Below are 6,000 nucleotides of genomic sequence, written 5' to 3'. Positions count from 1 at the left end.
TCAAGTCCCATCATCATTGTTAATTAATTAATTTTTTTTTTACATATCAATGTCTTTTTTATAATGTACATAGTATTATAAACCAAGATCCAACTACATGTACCTGTTTCACTTTCAAATTCAAACGTTGTTGATTCGGTATCATCATCACTACATCCGTCTCGCTACAAAATGAATGTTCGCTGTCAGAATCATATTCATCAAAATCAGAGCCAGAATCTGAAAACTCGTTGACAATCCATGCACCTGAACCTTTTTCCGAGGACGTACAAAACGTCGCAGAAGCCACAAGGTTAGCTTTTTTAAAACAAGAGGCCCATGGACCACATCGCTCACCTGAACACTAAGGATAGGAAAAAGTAGAAAATGGCTTTTTATTGTAAAGTTTAAATCCAAAAGTAGTCACATGACCAATCATGGATTTGCTATTTTTTAGAAAATGATTTTTAAAGAATTTTCCTATACATATCTTTAAAAACTTTGATCGGCCATTTTGGCCCCGCCCTACCCCTGGGGGGTCATGATTTGAACAAATTTGAATCTACACTACTTGAGCATGCTTCCAAATAAATATGATGAATTATAGCTTTGTCATTCTTGAGAAGAAGATTTTTAAAGAATTTTCCTATATATTTCTATGTAAAACTTTGGTCGGCCATTTCGGCCCCGCCCTACCCCGGGGGGTCATGATTTGAACAAACTTGAAACTACACTACACTGAGTATGCTTCCATATATATATATATGATGAATTATGGCTTTGTCATTCTTGAGAAGAAGATTTCTAAAGAATTTTCCTATATATTTCTATGTAAAACTTTGGTTGGCCATTTTGGCCCCACCCTACCCCCGGGGGTCATGATTTGAACAAATTTGAATCTACACTACCTGAGCATGCTTCCATATAAATATGATGAATTATGGCTTTGTCATTCTTGAGAAGAAGATTTTTAAAGAATTTTCCTATATATTTCTATGTAAAACTTTTGTTTTGGCCATTGTGGCCCGGCCGTACCCCCCGGGGGTCATGATTTGAACATACTTGAATCTACACCACCTGAACATGCTCCATATAAATATGATGAATTATGGCTGTGTCATTCTTGAGAAGAAGATTTTTAAAGAATTTTCCTATATATTTCTATGTAAAACTTTGGTCGGCCATTTTGGCCCCGCCCTACCCCCGGGGGTCATGATTTGAACAAACTTGAATCTACACTACCTGAGCATGCTTCCATATAAATATGATGAATTATGGCTTTGTCATTCTTGAGAAGAAGATTTTTAAAGAATTTTCCTATATATTTCTATGTAAAACTTTGGTCGGCCATTTTGGCCCCGCCCTACCCCCAGGGGTCATGATTTGAACAAACTTGAATCTACACTACCTGAGGATGTTTCTCCATAATTTCATCTTTCCTGGCACAGTGATTCTTGAGAAGAAGATTTTTAAAATATGCCACCAAATTTTCATTAATTCCCAATTATCTCCCCTTGAATGAGGGCGTGGCCCTTCATTTGAACAAACTTGAATCCCCTTCACCCAATAATACTTTGTGGCAAGTTTGGTTGAAATTGGCACACAGCGGTTCTTGAGAAGAAGTCGAAAATGTGAAAAGTTTACAGACAGACAGACAGACGCCGGACAAAATGTGATCAGAAAAGCTCACTTGAGCTTTTAGCTCAGGTGAGCTAAAAACTGAGAGTCAGCCACTGGAATACAGAAAGTTTCTTTCTTGTTTTGTAATGGTTTATGATTTGATCTATCATGTTGTGTTCCTTAATTGTAATAAATGCCATTGTAAGAAAAGTTGAGAAAAGTTGAATTCTTTTAATCGTTTTCTTATTTGTAACATAATGCTGTACATTTTTTTTTAATTCTGCATCGTGATCATTACAATAAATTCTCTTCAGCGCAGACATCAGAGAAAGTTTATCTTATACCGGTAAATGAACAAAAGCCAACATGGCAACTAAGATCACGTTAAATTCTATAAATATGATATAGATTATGATGAATAAAAGGAAGGTAGACTTTGTGTTAGATTGTTTTTAAATATTATTAAATGAAAGTTTTCATTTGTGCATTTCGAGGCAATGCATGATGTGTGTGTGTGTGTGTGTGTGTGTGGGGGGAGGCATACTGCATGTATATTTAATTCCATTTCTAAGTTTGAGCATATTTTCCATTTTAGTGTTATTAAGAATATAACTCTCCTAAGAAAAGAGTTGCTTTCAAAAAAGTAATGAACGCCACGGAAAACAATTTAAAATGGAAATTCAAAATATGCTTATACATGCAGTACGTATACATGTAGACAAAATGTTATTGATGATGTCTACCATCATAGCAAAACTATAGATTAAAAAACTGGAATCCATCCCCCCCTCTCTCCTTTCTTTGGGGGGAGTGTTGATCCTGTCTATAAATGAGCACAGTTCTCTCATCTATTGCATTTCCACTGTGGTCAATTTCTCACATGTGGGCGCGGTTCACGTGCACAAGCGGCACTTACACGTCTATCATCATGTAAATTATAAGAATTTACTGCCTTACGGTGGTCTTCTGATGTTTTCATAACTTCCATCATTATTGAGTGAGAAAGAAGAGAGATCTTTCTTTTTTTTTCTTATTTTGGGACCTTTGTGGCAAGGGGACTGATGTTGTGGCAACGTTTCCGACCCGTACAATGTCTTATGCAATATAAATGAATACTTGATCGAGGGAGTATTTTTAAACCCGCATCAGGCATCCAGAGGAATACACAATTTTTAAATCTTCATCCGGCTTGCAATGTTTTCGACTTTTCGGAATAAATGTACTTATCTTCTATCAGAAGCAATGAAATATTTTCATAGTATTTAAAAACTGATATTCCATCTAGAACCTGAACAGTCGAGAATAGACGAAGAACAATGCAGTCTATAAATAGATCGAGGTCGTGAGTGTGCGCACGCCCTCTAGTTGGAGAAAATTGTGCAAATCTTTTTCCCTGAATTCCGATTAACGTAAGCGCACTTGCAGTTTCATCCTAACGTAACTAGTCAGCCCGGGGGCTGTATAGCGAATAATACATACTTTACATATGGTTACAGAACCGTACATCGATCCCTATGGATTTCATAATATTTTATGTGGATTTTTTACTTAGGCCATTAGCATACTTGGTAATAAAATACAGATTCACAGTTGAAGGACAATTTTCATGCACAATAAACTACTTAATACAAAATTGTCTACTGAACGATTAAATTAGGTCAAAATTGCAAATAATAACATCTCTTCATCTGTATATACATAATCTTGATGGCTTGACCTTCTCTCACAGAAGGGTGCAAGTGAGTCTCTGGTCCCGAGATAACTAAGCAGATCTCTTGATTTCAAAACTAAAACCCTTGATCCCTCGAAGTCAAAATGCAGTCCCGTTGCTGTTTTTACCCTTGAAAAGTGGCTGTGTGTATACCAAGAATTTAAACTTTTGCCATAATTGTATATCTTGTGTCTGTCTGATAAATTCAAAATAACTTTTTATTAGTGGCTTCATATTTGTAAATATATGAAGTGCTTTCACAAAAGGACAATGATTAAAGTGACCTGTAAAAGTAAAACATACAAGCGCATCTTGTTTTTAATTCAAGGAATTAGTGGTCCCCCGTCTTGTCTGTCTGCAAACACTCTTTTAAATTTTAGTCTCATGTCAATATAACTTGGCACACAAGAAGACTATACTAAGATACATAATTGTGTGTTTTTGATAAGTACAAACCAGTAGAGCTACACCAGAGACTTCTGGTTATTTTTTCATATATTACATAATTAGTTTAAATTAATGCATAGTACTGAATAATTTATCATTTCAAGAGAAGAAAACTGTGTGACTTTAAAAGAAATCCAGTGAGATAAAATCATAGAAGTGTGATTCAGGATGTGGTCATTTGGTAAGTGGTAATTCATTCATGATTAGTATGTATATGACAATTGCCTTAAAAAAAAAGATTGTAAATTTTATTTAAATACTGAACTGTGGTATACTGTAAACCAACTTTTATTCGCGTGCGAGAAATTGCCATTCAAAAGTTATATTTCTCGGTAACAGGTTCTTAAAGTCAATGTGTCTATTAAAAGGGAACCCTAAATAGGCTTTTTTCGCGATTAATCTCCAAGGTCAACTTCAAAAGGTCAAGGTTGTTGTATCAGCTGTGAGCTACAAGAAGTTTTATGTAAAAGCTAGGGCTGAAACAATTTGCCCCATGTTAATTGCTATGATTGACATACATTTCTGAAACATATGAAAGTCCTAGAACCTGAATTGAACTACTGTTCTCCAAAAATTTGAATGGCAAAAAGAAAATGCTTATTAACTGTTTTTTAAAAGTAGGCCAAACTTCACACTAAAGGTCAAATATCAGGTAGTTTTATGAAGTTAGTGATCTGCCCATAGTTCTAGATTATGAAAAATGTTATTTTACAATTAGATTATTTTTAATAGATTAAATTATTTTAATTAGCCTTCTTTAAAAGGAAATTAATTATTTTCATATTTTTCCATGAAGTAAACAGCAATGCTGCCTAGTCCGTACCATTCAAATGAGTTATGGTCAATGTTAAAAAAGGCTTTTTTTTTATATGAAGTTCGGAAATCTCAAAGGTCAAGGTCAAAAGGTCAAAGTTGTTGGTATCCAATTTTGGTAAAGGTCTTGTATCAAAGAATATATATGTGAAATATAAAAGTCCTTAGTATTACGATTCAAAAGTTATTCTTAAGGCCAAAGTAAAAGTATGAAATTTTTTGTGCAAAAGTTGGTCAAACTTCAAGGTCAAGGTCAAAAGGTCAAATTTGGTGGTACCCACAGAAAGGTCTTATCACAAGGAATAAATATGTGAAATATGAAAGTCATAGCTCCACATAAATCAAAAGTTATGGGCAATATATGTAAAAAAAAAAAATAAAGTTTATATATACATTTGTGACGGATAAACGGACAGACTGAGCAGACATGCAATACCGGACAGACGGACAGACGAATGCAGCATATGATAATCATCATACCCTCGCTTTATTGCGAAAGCGTTCTGTGGACAAAAGTGTCTATCACCATTTCACTTTTCTGTGCGTCATTTGAAGCCTTTGAGATGATTTTATTACGATGTAACTTTTATGTCCCTGAGAGTCCAGAGTATATTTCTCCCCTGGTGGATTTTATATATTGTGGAGATAATATCTTAGAGATTTTTAAATGAACAAAATTTTGAAAAAGGGTAGAAGCGTCACTTTCTTGGTATGAGAAATATATCCTCAATGACATAATAAGGCTGACAAAAAATGATTCATTATCATTTCTTGGCACCATGCCAATATTTGTGCTCTTGGGGCAGCCTTTTATACAAGGGTATTACAACTTAATAATTTTGTATGAATATTGCAGTTCTGTGAGAAAACATTGTCCTTTTCTTCATATATTGTTTTTTTCTCTTTTACTTTTAAATATAGAAAAATACAGTCGTTTTTTCACCAACGTTTTTGCATTTTCCCTTTTACATGTAATAAATTTTTTTGTAGATTTTTAAAAGACCAAAATGAATTATTGGCTGTTACCCAGTAAAAATAGAAACAACCAATGCAAAAAAGTAAACAACAAATTTCTGACTCTCAATGGGTGTCCTTTCAGTTAATAATAAAAATTAGTTTGTTCTTCCATGGAAACCACTGCCATATTCCATATGGTTTTTTCTATATATCTGCATGGTTTTCTCCGTATAAGGAAACCTAAAGATCTTATCAGATATTTCATTTGTCAAATATTTTACGGAACTGATTTTAGCATAACTGAAAACAGAAATCATGCCACGAATAAGGAAAAAAACCTTTCCCAAAAGCTATTTCTGGATAGAAAAAGGAAGAAAAACAGGTATCTGATTCACACACAAAAAAAACTGAAACAGAAGATATTGTTCTTCATAATGAGTCATTTTATGGAGTATCTATTAATGATGTACTCA

This window comes from Saccostrea cucullata, unplaced genomic scaffold, assembly GCF_032062105.1.
Source record: "Saccostrea cucullata isolate Sc308-1 unplaced genomic scaffold, CSIRO_AGI_Scuc_v1 ctg3540, whole genome shotgun sequence".
Taxonomy (NCBI): domain Eukaryota; kingdom Metazoa; phylum Mollusca; class Bivalvia; order Ostreida; family Ostreidae; genus Saccostrea; species Saccostrea cuccullata.
Note: the sequence above shows the minus strand (reverse complement) of the source record.